Source organism: Onychomys torridus, chromosome 13 (genome assembly GCF_903995425.1).
Source record: "Onychomys torridus chromosome 13, mOncTor1.1, whole genome shotgun sequence".
NCBI lineage: Eukaryota > Metazoa > Chordata > Mammalia > Rodentia > Cricetidae > Onychomys > Onychomys torridus.
The window spans coordinates 60,690,451-60,715,212 of record NC_050455.1 but is presented as its reverse complement, the minus strand read 5'-3'; the positions used below and the strand labels follow the sequence as shown (position 1 = coordinate 60,715,212).

General features: G+C 38.5%; 1 protein-coding gene across 2 annotated transcripts in view; it reads left to right on the top strand.

Annotated features, from left to right (window-relative positions):
* Positions 1–24,762, top strand: part of Dcc (DCC netrin 1 receptor) — a 1,150,309-nt gene that overhangs the window by 21,984 nt on the left and 1,103,563 nt on the right. The window lies entirely within an intron of this gene.

Sequence of the window (24,762 nt, the reverse complement as noted above, 5' to 3'; positions counted from 1 at the left end):
ACGAGAGCACTGGTGGCCATATGAGGGTAAAAGCCTGGACGTTTTCACGTGTTTAATGCATTTATTTTGTATCTTTACTATATCTGCCATTTATAATATGCACTTACACTGTGATAATTTAGATATTTTTCCACTATATTTTTTTTTTGGGGGGGGGAGAAAACTGCCTTATTCCAATCCTTTAGAGAAGAGCACTATTCATTGGGTGTTTGTTTGTTTGTTTTGTTTCCTTATTTTTCTGGGTTTCTTATTGTCCATCTGCTGGACAATTAGTGTGACACTCGGTAAATATGTAATGTTGAATCATATTAAAACATATACCTGTAGGCCACCAACATGGCTCAGCATGTAGAGGCAGGATGACTTGGGTTTGATTCCCCATGAACCACATGGAAGAGAGAGAGACTTGACTCCTGAAATTTACCCTCTGACCTCTACAGGTGCACGATGGCATGCTCGTGCCCATATTCTAGACAAATACATTGATACATACAAATAAATGAATAAGTAAATGAATGTTAAAACATATTAGTAATGTTCTCTTTATAACAAATGAACAGAGACATATCTGAAATTAAAATATATCATTTAAAAAATTGCTTAATTGATTAGGCAACATAAGACATGATTAAGATGAAGCTGTTCTCCATCAAGATTGCCCCCAAGAGACATAAAGTGCTAGGCAGAAATTTCCCCTGCCCTCAAGATCTTACTTAAAAAAAAAAAAAAAAAAAGATTTATTTATTTATTATGTATACAATATTCTGCCTGCATGTGTCCCTGCAGGCCAGAAGAGGGCACCAGATCTCATTATGGATGGTTGTGAGCCACCATGTGGTTGCTGGGAATTGAACTCAGGACCTCTGGAAGAACAGTCCGTGCTCTTAACCACTGAGCCACCTCTCCAGCCCCAGGATCTTACTTTTTTTAAGTGTAGCCTGTGGGTCAGAACAAGTATCATATGGGAGTGTGTTAGAAATATAGTACTCAGGGCCCATCATCTCCTATTCGGCATTTTAGTAAAGACTTCAGTTGGCACATATGCAGACAGTGGTCTATGATGTTCTGGTTCTGGTGTGGTGCCCACTCATGACCTAACTCTAAGGCTTGTGAATTGCACATGAACTTGTGATCTTGGGTAGAGAAGAGGCAGCATTGTGATAGCTTTTCTAAATCTGCTTCGAAGGGCTGAGGGCTGTGCTCATAGAACAGGGCCAGGTTGACAATAACCATCCAGACTTAGCTTTCAGCCATTCACTTTCCTCTATTTTCATCTTTGAAGTCCCAGACACCCATGTCCACACTGATGTGAAGAATTATGATTCCCAGTCCAATCCCCTGTCACTGATTATGAGTCATTTGATGAGATTTTGCAATGCACATAAAGACTCTAGTTGGCTAAAACATGGCCTGTGTGAAGAGAATGACTCCAGGCATATTTTCTTTATTCCACTCTCTAACTAAGGACTGCATTTAAACAGTGACATAACAGAAAAAAAAAAAACAACAAAAAACAAAAAACAAACAAAGAAATTATGACTTCTGCTCCAGCGAGATGTAGATGGAACTAAATATGAGGGTTTTTGTTTTTGTTTTTGTTTTTTGTTTTTTTTTTTTTTCCTGCTATGATAACTTCACTGGAGCAAAGTGTATTAAGTTTAGGATTCTATTCATTCTCTGCAGGGAGAGAAACAAAGCATTGCTAGCTTCCTTCTGATTTATCTCATTGGCATTTGTGCCATTAATGCTTCATTTCTCTGTAATTTCTATAAAACACATTTTAAAGCATAAACCACGTCTCCCATTAGTACATGGAGTTAAGTGAACGTCCTATGGTCCTTTAACTTTCCTTTCCTGGAAGGCAGTCCCTAAGTCCCTATAGGACCAATCAGAAGTTAGCTGAGCAGATGAGATAATGATGAAAAATAAGTTGAGCGCTACTCACAGGAAATTTGACCTCTCCATGTGTTGTCCTAATCCAAACCTCCGTTCCTTCTTGTTCATTATATTTCCTTTGCTATCCAGTATTGAAATACGTCAGATAAGTGCGAATGATTTGCAGAACACCATTAATGAAATGACTTTAATTTACTGCCTGAAAAGCACTGTTTACCATTGGAATTTGGATCTTTAAATTTTGGAAGCACTCTTGGGTCTCTTTTATTGTATTGAGGTTTGTTTTAAACACCAGGCTGGCAAAAATTTCTCTGCTTTGTTTCAGAAGTCTTTGGGGGTGGGTAAAGGACTCATATCCCACCTTCTTTGATACCAGCAATTTGACTTGTAAAGATGACGAGTTTTAAGAATAAAACAAAGCTGGATATGGTGGTGCAGGCCTTTGACCCCAGCACTTGGGAGGCAAAGGCAGGTGGATCTCTGTGAGTTTAAGGCCAGGCTGGTCTAAATAATGAGTTCCAGGACAGCCAGCCCCACATAGAAATATCCTGTCACAAAACAACAAACAAACAAACAAACAAAGAGTATAATGAGAAGGTGTTGAATTTTCCTTTTAGTCAATTAATTCCTAACTGCCTATAGATAATGTTTTTGAGAGAATTTTTCATAAACATATCCACTTTCTGAAGCACCCTAATCTTGAGCTACATGGCTTGTCTCTAACAATGGCAATGCTTTCCTTCCACAAACAATATAATTAAACTCTTGATTGAATGGAATAACATGCCTTTGGCTGTGTGTGACATTTTATTTTGGGAACCTTCTGCTAGCAGAAGCTAATCTGTTTCAGGATGGAAAGGTCAACTGACATCTCATGTGCTAAGTCTGATAGACCAGCATCTGGGAGACTTTCTACATGGGTGGCAATTCTAACTAGAGGTGACTGACAGATCCCATGAATGTGTGAATGCCTTCTGTTGACTCTTTTGAACAATGTGTTTCTGCTTCTTACAGTCCAAGTAGATGAGTTAGCAAAGATATCCAATCATCCCCATTGATAAACAACCAGACTTCCTCATTTCTCCCTGTTCTGATTCTAAAATTTGCTTGCTTTTTTTTTTTTTTAAGTTGGAAACAAGATCAAGAGGGATGTATAAAACTTCCAATTTCAATCAAGTAAACCTCCATCAGCTCCCACGTAGAAGCTGAGGAGGATTACAAAAGGCGTTTGGATCCTGCAACGGAGTCCATCTTCTAAAACAGTTTTAGCTTGCATTACTCATCTGGATTATGTGTTAATTCTTCAATTAAAGCACATTAGAGATACTTTGAAACAAAATTATACTTAAAACCATCAAAATATTAAAAGAGAAAGCAGAATCTATTCTTTTCGTCTCTTTTCTGGGCAAGTAGAGAGTTGGAGTAGAATTAAATGTCTTTTTGTTCTTTTATCCCCAAATCATGAACCAAGAAAGCATTCATTATCATGGTCTTCATGGTAGATCCCTTCATACAGCTCTATTATGGTATTTGTAATCCAGTAGGAGATTCAGGTCTCATCACAGAGTCTGTATCCAGACCACTTTCAGCTCATATCGATAAATAACATCAGATCATTGATTGATTCTCTTTCTATACTTAGGATACAAGAACCTGGATGTGTCAATGAAGATAATGAGGTTATCCTTTAAAATCTCTTATTTCTTTATTTCCTCATCTCACCCATCTCAGGAAAAACAGAGTTCAATTCCCCTTGAAAGGCATATTGCGGTGAGAACTTGGATACCTCCCTCATGACAGTTCTGCCTATATCTTTATTGACCAGCAGACTCTATCATTTGGAAAACTTGTCAGGCAAAGCTACAGCTCCTGTGAAGTTCCATTGCTAGGAGGCAGGATAGGTGTAGAGGACAGCAGGTAGATGTAAGACAGCTAGGCTCAAGGGGTAGATTAAACAAATCCTTCAAACCTATTTTTAGCCAGCCAATAGGTAGCATGATAGATATTCATTTTTAAAGTATCAAGATATTTGCTCACTGGTTGGTAAATATTTACTCTTTGGTGGCTTCCTGTTGTGCTCTACCCACTCTCTTCTAGTTAAAGAGTACCTGTGCCAATCAGCTTCCAAGTAAAAATTTTGCTTCTGAAGTATCAAAATTGACCTCTACCTCCATAGTGATTTTAGACAGACAGGTATACCCTATTGCCTTACCTGATACATGTTGGCTTGCCATGTTCTTACTCACCTCCAACACCACCTGCAAGCCTGACTCCCTTGTAAATTTGCTCCCAGTGACCAAAGGCCCACATGTGTTTGCTGGTTGTTTGAGAATGTTAACAGCTGAGCAAGCATGTGTTTTCAGGTATCATAGGAATAAGAGTTCTAAAGACAATTGAAGCCAATGGAGCTCTGACTGTAATCCTGTCGATTGTTAATGTTGAAATGTCTATATGCTGCCTCTGTTCTGTGAAGACAACACTAACTACCTTTGAACCTGAAAAGTACTCTTAAGGTTAGTGACATGATATGTAGCGTTTGGTACTAAAGACTCCATGTGATTATAAAATTGTTTTGGTCATTATTATTTTTGTCTTATTTATCAAAATAATAACCTCTAATGTAGGGATTAAAAAGGTACTCAGAAATATTATATTATATAAATATTATATATTTACAAATCACACATGCAACACTATTACATGATGGAGGGTGAAATACTACCTTACATATACGGTATAATATATCTGGGTATATAATAAATTATTTTGCATACTTGTATAACTAAACATTTAGCAGTCTACTACTATAGGCATAGTTTTAATGTTTAAACATTGAGAAAGAAGTTGCAAGTCACTTAGTTTCAACATTTTCAAGGGAAAAGAATGCCTTTTATAATATTTCCCAAGATCCTACAATCTCATTCTTGACTTAGTCAGGTACAGGATCCCATGGCTTTACTGGGATTCTCTCTCTACTTTGGAGTTATTGTTTGTCTTGGATTTCTGTCCTCTGCCATCACTTAGTGATTGAGCCCTGTCATGAACTCTTTAGCTTGTATAAATAGTGGACATGAGACAGAAAAGGCTGGTAGGATGGCAGAGGGGCTGGAGGAGTCTAGGGAGTTACCATTTTCTATGAGGAGCAGATACATCGGGTCATGAGATTGAGCAGATGTCCTGAATGATCCCTGGAACTTATTCCCAACTATGCTTTTCGTCAGAGATTCAGAGACTTAGGTTGGGCGATTATATGTTTTCTTTCAAACTGAAAATACTAGAGATGGAGACACTGTGAGAAGCGAAAACTTATGCTTACTAATCTTATGCTTTTTATGCTGAGCACAGTAATTTCTGGAAAAAAAATATAGGTGGTGGTGTTTGAAAACAGATCAAGTTGGTGACTGTCTAGAGGCTAACTTCCTACCATGTGATATGTTTGAAGCTGTCCCCATCACTTTCCCGGCTTCCTAGTTTTAAGCAGATTGATGAGTTAATGGTGTTCAGGGCTCAGATGTCTAGAAGAGGAGTGCTGTAATATTGTCAGATCTGCCTCCCCACCACTGCAGCAGTTTTCTGTGCGGTGGTCCGCACTGTTCTGTTCTATTAACTACTTCACTCATTCATTAGATGTGGAGACAAGGAGATTATAGCAGCATGAAACAGATGCATTTCCTGAATACTGTTTAGTGAAAAAGATGAAGAGGTAGCACAAAACTGCTTATTAAATGAATAAAGATTTAATTGAAACAGTGCTAGTATCTCTGAAAGGAAAATATACTGAATTCTTATCCTAAAACACCTGAGATGGGCGTTTGAGGAATCCTAATCAAGATAGCTTAGGGAAGACTTCTGGCCAGATACCCCAGTGGAGAACGTTGTCACAGAGCATGTGATGGAGCAGCATGGCCAAGTGAATCTCACTTGGGTTGCAACCAAGTGCTGCTTCTCCACTGTACTCAAACACTATCCTGTGAGAAAGGGCTGATTTCCAATACTTGGAAACCTGTTGACTATCAGAGCTCAGCAAATTAATTCCATAAAAGGTCTGATCATTAATATTTTAAACTTAAAAGGAACCTACAGTTTATGTATCAACTATTTAATTTTGACATGGGAACTATGAAAAACCACACACATGCAATATATAAACTAATGAATGTGATTTTGTTCTCATAGGGCATCATTTATAAAAATAGAACATAGTCCTGGTTCATAGTGTACTAGCTCTCAGTTTAGAGTCTGACTACTGGGTCTCAAGCTATGTTTAAAATATAAGGCATCACATTGTTGAATCTCTCTGCTCAGAATACAATTCTTCCAAACCTCTGCTTCACTTAGATTTTCTACATTTTCACATCCTTGGTTGTATCTATCATTTTTCAGTATGTGGGGTGGAAATGAAAGATTTCTGTGTGTATTCACTTCTTTGTTTAAAATATTAGTGTTATTCAGTAATAGTGTCTCCCTTTTGGAGGATTGCTATGAGATGTAACCCATGCTCATCCTCTTTGGTTCCCACATGCTAGTTCCCATGTTGTGCGATTCATTATTGGCTTTTCTGAGAAGACATCATCTTTTTTATTTCTTGGCTCAGTATTGATGATTGTAGTTGTGTTCTGTCTCAGGCTGACTTAGCAAACCCCATGCCAGAGTACGGCTGCTTCTCTCTTTCAGCACAAGCCACCCCTAAAAAGATTGATTAGTATAGCAGAGCTGAAGAGGTCCTTGGAATCCAAACCAGCAGGATGCTCCCACTGAGAAGGAGTTGAAATTGGCTATACAAAGAGAAGCCTGAGAGTGTGATGGTGTGCTATGTGAATTACAGGTCTTCCTCCAGCAGGAGAGGCCTTTCCATGTTGCTCAGAGTCACAAAAGTATCGATCACCATGGCTTTGTCCCTGACTCCCTTTTCTGTGGAAGGATTGTTTGAGTCGAGATGCTGGCATCTGCACATGTACCAATAAGGAAACAGTTATCTGAACTTTTCAGGTTTTAGATGTTTTCCATTCAGAAAGCCTCTGCTGTTTGTGATGGCTTAAGTCTACCCTGGACTGGAGACAGAAGAACGGAATTTCTTGTAGCTCCAACACTGTAAACACTATAGCTAGGTACCACACACACACACAAACACAGTGACACATACACAGAGGCACAAACATACTGTGAAGGCTTTGATTAAGCACTTACATTTTATTTCTGAAACCATTTCAAGTGTCTTGAACCATTTATCCCCATTTCTTTGTTCTTTGTGGACATGTCCTTAATTCCATAGGGTCTATATTTCTTTCTGTTTTCATTTAGAATTGGAAAGTAGTAGTTTTAGGAGGTGGTGGTCATTTGTCATATGAATAGGCAGTGAAGATACATATGAATTTTTAATCCAGAGCATGCTTCATCTGCTAAGAGTGTGTGTCCTTAGCCCCATCTGTTGTCCTGTAGGACAATGGTTCTGCCACATTCACGTGCTCCACCAAGTGACTACTGAACAAAAGCTGTGTTATCAAGACAGAGTTGCTGAGACTTGTATATCGTGCCTGACCAGCATGGAAGAGTGATTTTTTTTTCCCCCACAGATTTGGTAATGGTGACTGAAATGTTTAAAATATTGGCTTATGTGCTAAGTGGTAGTATTATGCCACCTTGACACAAATTAGAATAAGTGAGAAAATGATCAGAATGGTTTGTGGGTAAACCTTTGGGGGCATTTTCTTGATAATAGATGTGGGAGGGCATAGGCCATTATGGGTGGTTTCACAGGAAAGTGGTCCTGAATTGTACAGGAAAGCAGGCTGAGAAAGCTTTGAGAAACAAGCCAGAAAGCATCATTTGTCCACCCATGGCCTCTTTTCCTGACCCCAGGTTCCTGACCTGACTTCCCTCTGTGATGAAATATGATCTGAGGGCTGTAAACTGAAATAAATGCTTTCCTCCACAAGTCTTGTCATGGTGTTTTATCACAATAATAGAAACTCTAATTAAGATAATGAGGATGCTCTTTCTCCAAAGCTCACTCTTTGGAAGATGGAAGCTCTGGTCTTGGTTCATATCCTAGCATCTCCTCAGAAAATATGGTGGTTGGTCTGGTCTGTGTCATAGGGTAAGCATGAGCAGCAAATAAGATAATATTTGTAAAATGTATACAAGAGTATTCATCAAAATGTAAGCAAAATTGAGCTGTTGTTGAACTCTGATGTGATAGAAGGGATTTTTGTCCAGAGACAGACCACGCCTTTACCAAGCACATGCATATTTCCGGCAGATAATAAGACTTTCTAGCAATGTTGCAAAGATGATTCTTGAAATTTCTTCACATGAAAAAGGAAATGATATTTCTTTTTTCTTCTAAGATGAATCTGAGAGTGACGTGGTTTTTCAAAACCTATGACAAAGTTAACTTCCAAGCCCCCCAAAAAAAAAAAAATGCAATATGAGATAAAAAGAACTGGGGTATGGGATGAAGAAGGAAGAGATGGGTAGAGGATGAGTAAAGAATAAGTATAGGGTGTATTTGGGTAGGAGTAATGACTTCTATTTGTGAATATCACGAGAAATATCTATATGTATACACACAGTTTGAAAATGACTGAAGGGAAGGAAGAGAGCAGTCTTGCTATTTAGGCTGGGTGTGTGTATGTGAGGGTCCAGATGGAAAGGAGGGTTAGTGTTTATAGCAGACAGGCCTGCCTGAGGTCACAGCACTGACCTCACAGGCTTTGCAAATATAGGGAATCATTAAGGCACAGGCTGGGGACCTTCTGTTGTCTTGTCACATTTGTGTTTTCTTCAAATGCCAGTGCTTAAAAAGGGTGTGATGAAAATATCAAAACATCAGTACAGCATTTAAAGACTGAAAGTGGGCTGTTTTCCTCAAATTCCTGTGCACAGAATCATCCCCATATTACTACTGGTGGTATTTGCAGAGTTGTCTACAAAAAAAAAAAAAATTCAAAACACAATTTGGAACAGATAATACCAGAAGGCCATAATGAACATGAGTTGGTAAATACAAAGAACACTCCAGAGTTGGGAGGTTAATGAGAATCCACAAGTCCAGTAGAATAGTGCAACACAAATATGAACTTCCTGTTACAAAGGAAACTGACCAGGGACAGACCACCTTCTCAGTGGCTGCCACTTCCTTAAGGTAATAGAGAGAATGCTGTCAGTGTTGACAGGGACCAACTCTATGATGGCTTTCTGTTCATCTTCCTAGAAGATCAGCCATTGACACGGTATTTAACCTTTTCCTTTTCCACAGCCTCAGAAACCAGAGTAATGAATGTGTCCATGCTAAGCAATTTCTGGAAGTTTGTGCATATGAATGAATAAACTAGCAGAATCTGTGTGATGACAAAATGGCAATGTTTCTATTTGTGGATAAAAAAAAGCAATTAAAGAGCTAATGATTTTGTGTGACTTTTATTAATTTTTGGCAATAATTTGTATGTTACATATTTTAGTGAGAAAAAGCCCTTGATATATCCTAAAATACAACACACTCAGTTTTAAAATGAGGAATTTAATTAGTTAATGGTTGCTAAGAGCTTCAAAGGAGAGAAGTGCTCTTTAATTGCTATTTCTATTCTCTTTGCCCTTTTATACCTTCTTAAATTCTGGGAGTTGCTTAGCAGCCCGAGAAGCAGTGATTTCTACCAACGCCTCCTCTCCCTGCTCCTCTTGCTGTCTTGGGTGTGTGCAGCCAAGCATTGCACTCATTTACCCTGGAATCATGTGGAAGTCGGATTGATCTGAAAGGATTCTTTGAATGAACCTAACAGGTCTCTCAGTGCTTTGTACGGATTTCCTGGCAGGGTTCTATTTTCGACCTGGTGGAATTTCAGGACTTAGAGAAGAAGGGTTCCTTTGGAAATTCTGCACCGTACTTGCCATGCATTTGCCTTTCATGACTCATCGGCATGCCCCCCCCCCCCCCCCCCACTACCTCCTTACACACCTTGGTGTGACTAGCTGCAAAGTCGGCTGGGGCTCAGTTTGCTTTCCCCTTGGATTGCATTTCTCCTGAGCAGCAGCTCATTTGCGGGTTTGATTTTATTCTACTGCATTCTTCACAAAAGTTATAAAACTTGACAAATGTTTTCCCTAAGTTCCCAGGCAGTGAAGCAGTGAATATAAGAGTAATTGGTACTTTAATGAGTACTGAGGTGTGAAGTACTTCAGTGAGTACTGAGTGAGCAGTACTTTAATTATGCCTCTTCTTTTGCTTCCAACTACCAAAAGAGACTGTTATATGGGCCTCATAACTCATTTATCCATCAAGCCTAATTTGGGGTGTGACTGCCTTTCTAGCTCAGACAAGCGACCTCTGTATAACACTAGACTGTTGGCGGTAGTACTGAAGACATCTCTGGGGCTTGGTTGTGCAGGTGGATAATACCCCTTCTCTCCTTCACAATGCAGTGTGCCATTTAAGTGTTTTCTCACTGGCTGGTGAATAGGGTACATCTCTAGTCTAACTTACTCTACAAGACTCTCATTATACAGCAGAGAAGGGTGTGTGGAGGTTCCTGTCTGATCTCTGGAGGTAATAGCAGCAGTTACAGGTAGAGATTAAGCATATTTGTAGCTGTATTTTATATGACTATATACGTTTTCTAATACATGTGGTGGGTTTGAATATGTATTTATGGGTAAACAGACATGCATGCACCAAACTCCTCTGTCATTTATTAACACAAGTATAAAACATATCTGTTCTTGATGTGATATAGTTATAAATAAATATAAGCATAGGTATGACTGTGTTTACTTCATCTAATCCATTCCCAGCCCACTGATAGTGTTTTGAGAATATAGAATCCAAGAAAGAAGGTATTTGCTGCACATGTTCTGATTTTCATTTAGCAGTTCAGGGCAGCTTTGGGATCATTTGGAGGATGGGATGACAAAGAGCTGAGATGATAAAGGAAGAGGCAATGACTGGAAGCAATTTGTTGTTTATGAGACATGCAGCAAGCTTTGCTAAAAGCCGGTAGTTAGCATCATTATCTTTATTCCCATACCAGGTTTGATTGTGTTGACAACACACCTGTGGTTTATGATCAATGACTAGGCTCTCCAGCAATAGTGGTTCCTTTGTCAGAAACAGAATTGTAAAAGTGTAAGGACAGGCCGAGGAAGATTTAATGGGTGAAGATTTATGAATTGCTATGGTTTGGATCTGGTTTGTTCTTCCAAATTCATAGAGGAGTTTAGTTTATTTTCCCAAAGTCTTAAGAGAGTGGAAATTAATCCACCTCCAACGTTTAGATGGGAGGCAGTTGGCAGTTAATAGTTAGGACATTAGGAAGACTCTCATGACTGACTTCTAGTGGTTTTAAGAGGAAGAGTCGAGACTCACAGAGACATAAAGACTCCCATACAATGTCAGAGCTGAATCCTCCTGTAGAAAGTACCAGGCTCCCAGATGAATCAAAACTAGACTCCTTTTTATAAAAGAGCCCAAATCATATATTTCATTATAGTGATGAAAGATAACTAATAATGAGTTAACAACCAGGAGGAAGACTGAGGAATTCTAGTATCCAAGAGATTTAGGTTTTGTCTGTAACAGGAATCTTAAAAAGTTCTTATTAATAAAAATAAACCTGGGGCAGGTATTGGGGTGAATGCTGGAAGATCAGAGAAGCAGAATAAGCCACAGCTACCTCACCTCGCCAGTTCCTCAGCTGATTCTGTTTCCTCAGACTGGAAGCTTCTGAGTCCTTATCCAAATGAATCTCAGCTGAACTGCTGCTCCAAAGCCTGAAAGCTTAACCAGCCAAATGCTTCTAGTTTCTGGTCTTCATGCCTTATATATCTTTCTCTTTCTGCCATCACTCCCTGGGATTAAAGGCTCACTTTCTGGGATTAAAGGTGGTGAGTCATCATGTTTGGTTGTATCCTTGAACAGATGGATTTCTGCCTCTGGAATGCTAGGATTAAAGGCATGTGCTACCACTGCCCATCCTCTATGTTTAATATTGTGGCTGTCCCCTTCACTGACCCCAGATAAGTGTATTAGCATGCACAATATCTGGGGGAATATAATACCACCACATTTGTCTTTTTTAAAATAAATTTTCCTCCCTCCTTCCCAATATGGCCATCATAAGAAGGTAAATGCCCAAAGGATCTTATAATTTTATAATGTTTTCAGGTAATATGAGACTAGTGCAGACCTAAAGGTCTCCATATTCTATCCTGTTCCATATATAAAGGGGCTTTTATAAATAAACAATACCCACAAATCACTATTTTTTTCCACTGTGTATTCCTAATGATATGGTTGGAAATGCTGGAATACTTATGTGCAACCATGCATTGACTTCTTCAGTGAAAAAATAGAACATCTTTGAAGTTGTCCATTTATTCTGTGATACACACTTCAATGATTAGTCATGACTCTTCACTCCTATTTCAATGCACTGTTCCTTGCACATTTTAGGGAGAACAAACCAAGTTACAGAAGATTTTCATATTTATTTATTATAATGTTTTGCAATAATTCAGGGACTTGCACTTGCTGGACAAGAGCTCAACAGAGATACATTCTCAACACAGATTTTAATCCTGTGCATGGTACGTAGCTTCCTTTTGCTAGGACTATTTGTTAGGATCCTAATTAAAAATAGATGTCTTTCTCTATATATAAATATTTACTTTTATGCTGCCCTGAGTTCTAACTGATCCTGCATAAGAGGATACCAAAAAATTAGAAGAGAGCAAAAGTATGAGTGGACTTGGAACTTAAAAAATGTGAAACTTTGCCTCAAATCTTGCCCTTCATTACTCCCAGTCATCCAGGTTGTTCATGTAGATCTCATCCATTTCTCTGTCATTGGGTGATCCTTGGGTCTTTCCTAGGGTCCCATTTTCTAGGTAGTCTCCCTGGAGTTGTGTAGCAGTGTAGTCATCTTTGTTTTACATCTAGTATCCTCCTATGAGTGAGTACATACCGTGTTTGTCCTTCTGAGTCTGGGTCACCTCACTCAGGATGATTTTTTCGAGATCCATCCATTTGCCTGCAAACCTCATGATGTCATTGTTTTTCTCTGCTGAGTAGTACTCCATTGTGTATATGTACCATATTTTCTTCATCCATTCTTCAGTTGAAGGGCATCTAGGTTGTTTCCAGGTTCTGGCTATTACAAACAATGCTGATACGAACATAGTTGAGCAAATGCCCTTGTGGTATGATTGAGCATTCCTTAGGTATATGCCCAAGAGTGCTATAGCTGGGACTTGGGGGAGATGGATTCCCAGTTTTCTAATGAAGCACCATATTGATTTCCAAAGTGGCTGTACAAGCTTGCATTCCCACCAGCAGTGGAGGAGAGTTCCCTTTGCTCCACATCCTCTCCAGCATAAGCTTTCTTCTGTGTTTTTGATCTTAGCCATTCTGACAGGTGTAAGGTGGTATCTCAGAGTCGTTTTGATTTGCATTTCTCAGATAATTAGGGATGCTGAGCAATTCCTTAAATGTCTTTCAGCCATTTGAAATTCCTCTGTGGAGAATTCTCTGTTTAGTTCTATAGCCAATTTCTTAATTGGACTGTTGGGCATTTTGATGTCTAATTTCTTGAGTTCTTTATATATTCTGGATATCAGCCGTCTGTCAGATGTGGGGTTGGTGAAGAAAGACTGTTTCCCATTCTGTAGGCTGTCACTTTGTCTTGTTGACTGTGTCCTTTGCTCTACAAAAGCTTCTCAGTTTCAACAGGTCCCATTGATTGATTGTTTCTCTCAGTGTCTGTGCTACTGGTGTTATATTTAGAAAGTGATCTCTGGTGCCGGTACCAATGCATTCAAGAGTACTTCCTACTTTCTCTACTATCAGGTTCAGAGTAGCTGGATTTATGTTGAGGTCTTTGATCCACTTGGATTTAAGTTTTGTGCACGGTGACAGATATGGATCTATTTGCAGCCTTCTACACATTGAGGGAAAGAAAGCTTAGGGGAGCAGGAGATCCCAGCTGGATCAAGAACAGAAAGGGAGAACAGGGAATAGCAGACCATGACAAATGAAGACCACATGAGAACAGGAATAGGCAGAGTGCTGAAGAGGTCCCCCCAAATCCACAATGATACATCCTCTATAGACTGCTGGCCATGGTCGAGAGAAACCTGATCTGACCTAGTCTGGTGATCAGATGGCTAAACACCCTAACTGTCGTGCTGGAACTCTCATCCAATAACTTATGGAAGTGGATGCAGAGATCCTCAGCCAGGCCCACCAGGTAGAGCTCCAGGTGTCCAACCTTCGAGAAAGAGGAGGGTCTGCAAGAGCATGAATTGTTAAACCCAAGATTGCAAAAAGCACAGGGACAAATAGCCAAATTAATGGAAGCACATGAATTATGAACCAAAGGCTGTGGAGACCCCAGCTGGATCAGGCCCTCTGGATAAGTGAGACAATTCAATAGCTTGATCTGCTTGGGAGGCACCCAGTCTGTGGGACCAGGATCTGTCCTTAGTGCATGAGCTGGATGTTTGAAACCTTGGGCTTATACAGGGACACTTTGCTCAGCCTGGAAGGAGGTGACAGGACCTGCCTGTACTGAATCCACCAGGTTTAAATGAATCCCCAGGGGTCCCTTGATCCTGGAGGAGATGGGAATGGAGGGGAGGGGCTGGGGGAAAGGTGGGGGTAGAGGCAGGAGGGGGGAGGACAGGGGAACCCATGGCTGATGTATAAAATTTAAAACACATAATAATAAAGGAAAAAAATATGAAACTACAATCTACAAATTAAAGATGTGTCTAAAGTTTAAGGCATTAGGAAACTAAATCTATGCTATTTTTTATTAATAATATAGTCAAATAATAAAATTCTAGTCCTGGATTAGCTCCTTTGAGACATTTGCTAATAATATCATATAATTAATCTTCATCATTCAGTTTGAAATTTCAAATAACTCTTCAGAAACAAGATTGTAAGAACAAATTTTGGCATGCTGCTAAGTACTTAACACTCTTATTTCTCAGTGGACCAACCACTGGAGTCTGGGATTCATTTGACATTCTCTCCCTGATTTAGAATGTGACTTTGGGAGGTTTGTGCACAGAAGTATTGTCTTACAATTTTAAGTGAAATAATGGTCAGAAAGCTACAGACCCAGTCTTTCAAGGAAAACAATGTTGTGCAGAATGGCCAGTAGGTAAGAGATGATGGAGGCATCAGGAGAGTTATCTTATATTCCCAGGGAATATAGCTCAAATCTTGCACCCAAATTGGGAAAGACTTCATCATGTATGCTGTGGCACCAAGTCAGTAGGACAGGTGGAGAAGCCTGTGCATTCTGCGGAGTGTTAGAAAAGGCATGTTTTCCCAGTCTGTCAGGAGTTGAATGTATTAAATCCACAGCATATCCTTCCAGATAGTCTTGATGCAAAAGTGTTCTGGGAATAGCTTTGAGTCATGGACAGGCCTTTCTCCCTCTAAGGCTTGCTTTTCTTCATCTGTAGGTTAACAGTGTGGATTAATCTTTTAAATGTCACAACATACTATTAGCAAAATACTTCAAAATTGTAATTCATAATTTAATGTTCCTGTGCCAGATTTGTCTTTTATTTAAATGTTTATATCATAAATTGCAAGACCACATTGTGCAATATCTCTCCCTCTGACTTCCATAGAAAGTTTTAGAAAAAAAGCACTTTCATGATAAATAGAAGTGAAACCATCGTGCTCCGAATGTTGGACTGCCCAGTTAAATAGTTGAACTCTTTAAAATTGTGCTGGAGAAAGATAGAGGGATTATTAATCTGCCTAAAGGATTGTGTATTGTGTAGTCAAGAAGTAAGTAGGATAAACATGAGTTTCCAAAAACAAATGATGGTATATGCTTCTCACCTGTACACACAGAAGTTCACTCTGATAATCCTCCTAATGTAGAGAAAACTGTTGAAAAGAAACTAAAGTATCTCCATAGTTATTCTTCATGTGTGTGTGTGTGTGTGTGTGTGTGTGTGTGTGTGTGTGTAAGAAGTATCTGTACTTCTATATTTCTGCTTATTCTTCATAGGAAAATTCTGATTTTATCATTTATGCTCTTTTTTAACCCTTTTTTAATCTATCCACTGACAATACCAGCAACCATTTAGTGAATATTTACCATGCCTATCACCCCAGAAACAACATGCATGTTTGTGTGTGTGTGTGTGTGTGTGTGTGTGTGTGAGAGAGAGAGAGAGAGAGAGAGAGAGAGAGAGAGAGAGCACTTAGTTAACTATATATTTCCCTGACCTACCTCTTTAGCAAATAGAAGATGTTATAAACAAATGTATTATCAGTTTGAAGTAATTGGAGTAAATGAAATAGTGAAACAACCAACACTCATGAGTCTTCCTGCTTAGCAATTCCTCTGGATGGGGTGTGACTGTTGCTGTCTGGAAAGGGAAAAACTGATCATCTGCAGAAAATCTTCATGAAACCAGGCCTGTTAAGGCTTTCCTGTGGGGGGAGAGGAGAGTTTCAAGGTACACCTAAGACTCCAGGGAGTCCTCAAGAGGCCCTACCTACCCTTCTGCCTACCTGAAGGCATACAAAAGGCTAACCTGGCTTACTCATGGAGATCTCATCTATTTCCCCTTCTCAGGGTGATCCATTTGTCCTTCGTTGGGTCCTCCTTGTTAGCTAGTTTCTCTAGAGCTGTAGATTGTAGTCTGGTTATCTTTTGCTTTATATCTAGTATCCACTTATGAGTGGCCCTCTGCATAGTGAGACAGATGTGTAGCATGATCTGCTTAAGGGGCTCCTGGCAGTAGAATCAGAATCATCCCTGGTGCACGAGCAGGCCTTTGGGAGCCCACTTCTATGATGGGACACCTCCCACAGCCTTGAGATAGGGGGAGGGGTTTGGACCTACCTCTACTAAAGGTACCTCTCCATGGGAGGACTTACCTTCTTGTAGGAGGGAATGGGGGGGGTGTAGGTTGGAAGGGGGAAGTTAGAGGGGTGGGGAGAGGGAAGAGGGGAATTTTTGTTATGTAAAATTAATAAAAAAATTTCTTAATTAAAAAACAAAGGCTAACCTGTGATTGTGTTCATAGATAGTGTAGCTCCAAATGTATCACCCAGTGGGACTTTCCAGTGACACAGCTTTTTGAGAATCTGTGGGGCAAGTGTGTGCTTCCAGTGGTGTGGCTGCCTGTAATTTGCCCACAGGATTTCCTGTTGTTCTTGCCTTTGACTCATCCATGCTTCTATTAGAAAAAAAACAACCAACCAAAAAAAAAAAAAAGTAGAAAAGTAGTTCATCAAACTGGATCTGCAGAGAATCCTTTCAGGTCTGCCCCCTCACCCCCACCCCCTGGAACTCCACCACAAATAAATGTTTCTTTCTATTTGCCCGGGAAAATCTCTCACCAGGTGCAAATGAAGAGAGGTGGAGGGGAAGATGTATGAATGGTGTAGTCAATGCATAGCGTTAATGCTGTGGCCACATTATTCCACTGGTTACATGAGACCTTTGAATCATCTCTCATGCTTTCTTTCCTCTGTGAGTTGCTCATAGAGAATCATCTCTCTCCTTAGATATAAAAGCTTTTGCAGAAAAAAGTCTGGTTGTCGTTGCAGTAATCTCTTGGGTGAATGACTTCGTTTAGGGAGATTATATAAACAAGTGCTTAGTTTCAGCCCCACTTCCTTCTCTAATGGGTCTGTATGTGAAATCAAATTAACTACTGATGAACTGTCCTGTGTTTCTGGGACAGTGGTTTCAAAAAAACTGGAATATATCATTGTCCTTGGCAGTTTTTTTGTTTTTGTTTTTTATTTTTTGTTTTTTGTTTTTTGTTTTTTTAACTGAAAATACATTCTCCTGTGATATAATACATCCCAACTGTGGTTTCTCTCCTCCACTCCTCCCCCATTTCTCCTCTCCCCCAGATCCACTCTGCCTCCAGTTTCCTCTTCAGACAAGAGCAGGTTTCCAATAGACAACAGTGGAACAGAACCAAACAAGATGCAGTCAGACAAGGCAAAGGCCCTCACACTGAGGCTGGGTTAGACCACCTAATAGGAGGAAAAGAGTCCAAAGAGCAGGCCAAGGAGTCAGAGACACTCCCACTGTTAGGGGTCCCACAGAAACACCAAGCTAACAGTCATTGTGTATCTACAAAGGACCTGGTGTAGACCTGTGCAGGCCCCACGCTCGCTCCTTGTTAGTTTTTATTCTAAACTGTAACGGATCACTTGGAAACATACACGGTCTTTCCTAACTGGTGACTAGTAAAATGCACGTGGGCTGGTGGTGGCGGGGCTGGGGTGTTGTGGAGTTTGTGCTGGTTAACATCCTCCTAAATGATGGAAACAGTCACACCGCTGGGCACGTTCTGTTTTGCTGATGCTAAGATTAGGAACGAAGGGAGAGCAGCACTGGCAACTGACTGACAATTGTTGGCAATTTTGCTTCTTTTTTTCAGGGTTTTTGTTGTTGTTTCTTTGTTTGTTTGTTTTCACTTTAAACCATGGAAATCTGCATCAAGACAGCTGTGAAAGTAGGTTTTCCACGCTCACGGTAGCATTCCTGCCGTTTTTCATAGAAAAAGCAAAGGTAAAACCAGAAAAAAAATATTAACTATGTATCTCATGGCCATTTTTAAAATTATTTTTTCATTGTTCTTTTTTCCTTGGCCAGATGGAATGCTACATGATGTAGTTGCCAATAATTCTGACATTTGGATTTTTGCAAATTTTTTTCTAAATTGGTGTCATGATAACTTTTTTTTTTTTTTTAAGAAGAAGATCAATTTAGAATTACACATGTATTTAACTGGGAAAATATTAGCTACTTGTGCTTATTTAGCAAGTAGAATGCCTTTATTTTCATGATTGCCTCATAAAAATAATTAACTAAATTTGTTTATAAATTGAGACTACCATAACATAATCCTCTAACCCATAGAGACTATCTAGAAAGAATTACAGTTTTAAGTGGAGAATATTAGGAAAGTTACATAATATCATGACTTAAACATATATTTACATTGTAACTCAATCAGCCATTATAGGCACCTGCTATATACACAGGAAAATCAAATAACTTAAGAGAGACATGTACAGTGAACTTAAAATTATGATGTTGTAATCTTGCCTTATTTGTAAGGCAACAAATATTCATGAAGAAAATAGAGAATGATTGTGCCTATATGTATATTGTGGTCCTCCAGTTGGGGTGTGTGTGTGTGTGTGTGTGTGTGTGTGTGTGTGTGTGTGTGTAGTTTTCCCCCCCACATCTTGTAGTACAGGAAATAGGCATTTACCCAAATGTTAAGAGTTCATTTCCATTCCATCTGAAGTTCTGAGTCTTGCAATAATTGAGAGATATTTGTCTCTTTTGACTCCAGTTTATTTAAATATAAAGTAGCAGTGTGAAGCTGAGTAGCAGTTTAGCCTTCAGAGTCCTAGATACTTACAATTTCCTTTGACAGTGGTTTTGCCTGCGGCTAGCAGCAGTGTGTATGTGTGGGAAAAGGAGAGCAGTGTTGGGTACTGCTGAGATTATGGGGGTGTGTGATGACTCACTGAACAGCAAGGTTTGGGGAGACAAATCAAACAAACTTATGAAAGGTTGAAGATGGTTTTGACCTGGGCTGCTGGGGGTTTAGTCTTCCTTTCTATGAAATAAAAATAAGGGGAAAAAAACCACCTTCTAAATTGGGTTATTATATTTGTTACTCCATGAAATTATTTACATAGTGTTTGGCAAGATCCAGTCATTGATAAAAAATAATGTTTCTAATCTAAGAAAGAATAAATTGCGACTAAAATTGACAAGAGTAATGAAGCCATAATTGTAAACACTGAAGTATGTCTTTTTGAGAATCATAGTCTTTTATACCCTGATTGGCCTGGAAGAACAGTGATGATAGAAGACCTAGACATCTTCTGCAGCAGCTGTGCATCTGGCACTTCATCTCACAATTCCCCCAGGAGATCCAAACCTTTGTTGTCCCTGAGCTAAATGGATTTAAGAAAGGAGAGTTACTCTCCACACATATATTACTAATGTACTCATTGATATTTATTCCATATGATTATATTTCTTCAGTGGTAAAGCACTCTGTCTGTGGGTACAATGTGGATTTGACAACTCTTCCTTTGAATATATTGAGTTTAGAAGTCATGTGGGTTTCTTTGGGTCTTAGTTTCCTCTCTTAAAATGAGCTTCTGTGGTCTGGAAACAACTGACAGATCCATTGAGATAAAGAACTGTGAGTCTGTGATGACTGTGTCTTCTTGCACCTAAAGTATGAAATGGTTGAACTACTTCTTTCTCAATGGATGCCGTGGTTTGGCCAATGTTGCACAGTTACTATGCAGCAGAAAAGGAAGACTTTTTTTTTTTTTTTTTTTTTTTTTTTTTTTGAGCTTCTCTTAGTTTGGAGAAAACAACTGAAGTACTCACCAGATGTTAGCAGAGCTATTCTCAGGCTTCAAACCTGCCATTAGGGAACACACTCAGATCAAATTTAAAAACAAAACAAAAATCACTGAGAACAGTTGACCTTATAACCTTTCCTAGCAGCTTGAATACAAGTTATTAATTAGACAAGGAAGAAGGGGGGACACTAATTATTTCTTAAGTAGAACAATTAGTGTTGCTGAATATATGAGTTAAAGGGCTCCATTAAGAAAATAATCAAATCATGTTTGGACTGCAGTGTGCTATTACTGTGAAACTGTAAACTGCCTTTTGAAGACTGAGCTTGATCCTAGAACAAACAAGAATTTTCTATTCTCAATGTTTGAATTTCCTTATGGCATTGGTGATGGGAGCATTGAGAGTAGAAAAAAGATCGTTTTTTTCCCCTGGATGTAAAGGTAGAATATTATTTTGTTAAAAGAGAGCCTTATCAATTAGTGCAATATTATAAGAAATAAGGTTTTCATGAATAGGCTTCTATGTAGCTCCCTGAGCAGAGGGTGAAATTCTAGTAGTTCAAATTGAAGAGAGGGCATGAAGACCATTGAAGAACCTGACTGGGTAGAGCTGTGCCTTGTTCATGTATTGGATGTATTCAAAATGATGGACCTAAATTCCTGCTCCTCATGGTTTGTTCACTGTGTCATCAATGAGGTGGCTTCAGAGCTGGTAAAAGGTACCATAGGCCCAGAGGCTTCAAACTAAAGTTGGGATCATATTTGAAGATTCTGAACTCCTTTCTTGTGATTGCAAGGTCTGTCTTTACCATAGAAAGTGCTTTTGTTCCCATCTCTCCTGCTGACTAGGTATGCAATCAACCTATTTTTTATTAGTACTATTATGTTCATGTTATGACAAGATGTTTATCTAGGACATTTCCATATACAATGTTAGAGCTTGCCAGAAATTTATCTTGGAAACTTAGTACAAGAATTTTGGTTAAAAATGATATAATAAACCATATCCTTGACCCATTGGGATTAACTTGGATCAACTTTAGACAGAACATAAAAGTCTTTCATTTTTTCAGGAGCCATATGCATTTAGATAAGGAGCTAGATTATAGGCTTGGATGAGCTAACCAGTAAAACAACAGTTACATGGATGTATACTTTCATTGAATATTATGAATGCTACTCTGTGCTGTGTGTTTTCTCATGTAATTTCATTTAGAATATAATAATGAATATTCAACATTTTTTGCTTCCTTATACTACATAGTCAATAGATAAAGGACACAAATGAATAGAAACAAGGGTTTATGTGATGCAGTGCAATTATTTATAAAATGATATGGATGAAAATTTGAGCAGTGACTTTCAAACTTCTTTGACTGTGACCTACATAGAACTGAAAAAGTTTCATAAAAACAGTATTTAGCCTACCTACATGCATGGGCAGGTGTTTTGTACAGACATATTTTTAAACTTGAATATTGGTGTCATGAGCCATTATACTGATTCAGTAAACCTCAGAATGGATCATATATAAGTTAGAATGCCCTGAGTACAAAGTAAAATGTATTTTTTGAACTCTCATTGGGAAGTGGCAAGGGAAGGTTGAATAAAATAAGCACATCTCTTTTTTTCTGCTAAGAAATAAATCTAATGTTGAAATATTTATTTGCATAGTAGAAAATTATCAAAAGAATATTGGTTCTGAAAGAGAAGAGAGTGATACACAAATATATCTGAAGTATTATTTTCTAAGACACATATTCTGAGTTTTATGTGTGCAGGAATGCCTTAAAATGGCTTAAGCAGTAAAATGTTATAAACTGTTTCTAATTTATCAAGAACATAATGGAAAATGTATACAAACGATTCTACTGGGATAAACTTGAGGTCAGAAAGAGAATGTAAGGACTATTTCAAGAACTAATTATTTTGGAAGTGATTCAATATTCTGGTATTGGGATGGCACTAGTGAAAATCAGGAGGAATATTTTGGAGGCAGCCAACAATGACCAGTGTGTCCTGAGAGGTGAGAGAAATTTTAAAAATTGAGGATGACTTACAGGGTTTTGGCCTGACCCTGTAGATAGATTAATGGTGACTTTAATAGATGAGACAGACAGATAAAACTGAGTGAGAAACATGGTACATTCAAGTTTTATATAACGTTCAATTTTTATATACCTGTGTGGGAGGCAGATCCAGTGAGAAAATCAGGCATTTTGACTTCTAAACCTTTTTGCTTGTAATATTTATAATTTATCCTGTTATCAAAATAGCATTTCTGTCTTAAAGATTATGAATGTAAAAAAAAAAAAAAATTAAAGGCATGCAAATAGAAGGGACTACCAAGGAGAGATACCAGGGGAGGGGGAATAAGAGTTCAGGGAGAGGAGGGAATTGGGTGTGACCAAAGTGTGATCATTGTGACTGTATCAAACTGTCACAATGAAATCCAACTTTATCTATACTTATAAAATGTCCATGAATCAAATTTAAATTGTTCCACGATAGTCTTCACATTGGTATATTATAGATTATGTAATAATTCCCCTATAGTTGCACATTGATGTTAAGGTCTCTGCTGTCACACGGGATGCTATGATGAACTCAGTGTTCATAGGAACCAGTCTTTTCGCAGATACCCAGTTCATTCCCTAGGAAGGACTCTTTCATAATCAAGTTTTCTCGAATTAAAAGAGCAGAAATATTACCAGCTTATGATAGACAGACAGGTTTACAGTGAATTGTTCTCCAGAAATATTGTTCAAATATACAGCATACTTACTAAATTTATAACAGTTCCCGTTTCTGTGATCCCCTCCATTTGTGTGCATTACCTGCAAAGTATGGTGAGAATGTTACCCTATTTTAAATATTTTTTAATATTGTAAGGATGGTCTTTGTATTAATTGTATTTTCCTTACTCTTATCACACAATTGTAAATTCTATGAAGTATCCATTATATGCATTGTAAGCTTTTTTTTTTTCCTTCTGAATCTTATCTGTCATTGAATTTTTTCTAAGCTTAATCTGTCTTACATTGCCTTTGTATTTATGTACTGGGGCTACACACTAGGGATATTATTTTGTCATATTAATATCAGGTAGGTCTTACATTCCTTTGATTAGAGGGAATCTTATAGTTTTTACTTATGATTTTATTGAATTTTAAATTTCTATGAGACCCAAATCTATATCCTTATGATTCATTTCATTCATTATATATTTAAAATTTCATTAATTCAGGGGGTTGCTTTTGCCATTTGTCTGTGTTTCATACAGTTATTATAAATTTGTGTTTGCCTCTTTAATACTAAATTGTGGCTGGTATTTAGCAGCATTGCAGACTGGATACTCCAGTCAGCCTGACCTCTGCCCCAGGGACCTGCAATTATTCCCTTGGCTCTGACGTGTGTTCCACGGGCATTTTCTTCTCAGTAGGCTTTTGTTTGTTTGTTTGTTTGTTTGTTTGTTTGTTTCTTATGGGGATGTAATCAAATCATCTGTTCATGTGCATTTAGGCAAATCCTATATGTTACTTACCTCTTTCTACAAGAGTTACTTTTCTGAGCAGTTATTTTCTAAACAGTCTTATTAAATAACAAACACAGAACCAAATACAGGGGGTGAAAGCCTTAGAGATCAGGGAAATAGTGATAGCCACCAACCACCTTACCTCACCAGCTCTGTCCCCACTTCCAATAATATCTTTCTCTATTTAAATATTTGATTTGACTATTATTTTAGTCAAATTTTCAAAACACTTAAATTATTTCGATTGTTTTCCTAATAAGACACTTGTTTCTCATCACTGGAAATGCAGCTTAGTTACTAAACTCCTACCTGGTATTCTATAATGGGCTTATTGGAAGCCTAGGATGTCCTAAACTGGTCTGAGTGGCTGATGTTACCTGACCCTGGTGTCACCAGAAACCTCTCCATTCTTAGGAGAAGATTTTGTGTGACTCAATTTTTCTTTACCTCAGGGATTCGTCAAACCTATGGGAACTCCTGAAAACACTCTCAGGTGATTGGATATCAAATAGGATGGCACAGTTCCATCTGACTCTGCAACCCCATGGAGGCCTTTATCTGAAATGTGAGAAAGATTCCAAAGGTTCTTTCAGGGTACATAAAATGACACTCAAGATAAAAGGAGATGAAGGTCAGAAAGGAAGGTTGGAAGAGTTCTTTTGGTGTCACTGGGACAGGGCTTGTAGTATGGGGGACTGCATATGGCGCAGAAGTAAATGCTCAGGAAATACTAGAACAGCCTGTTTCAGTTAAACCCACTTCTGTCTGTACCCACTTTTATGGGATTATTTCAGAAATTGACTCCTTTGTTGGGGGAAAATAACCAAAAGTGAAAGGCAATTCTAAAACAGAACGAAATACATATTTTGACAGTTTATTCTGATTATAGCATTTTTCTGGTGCATTCTTTTTGATTGAGACCTTTCACCTCCCACTCAGCAAAGCA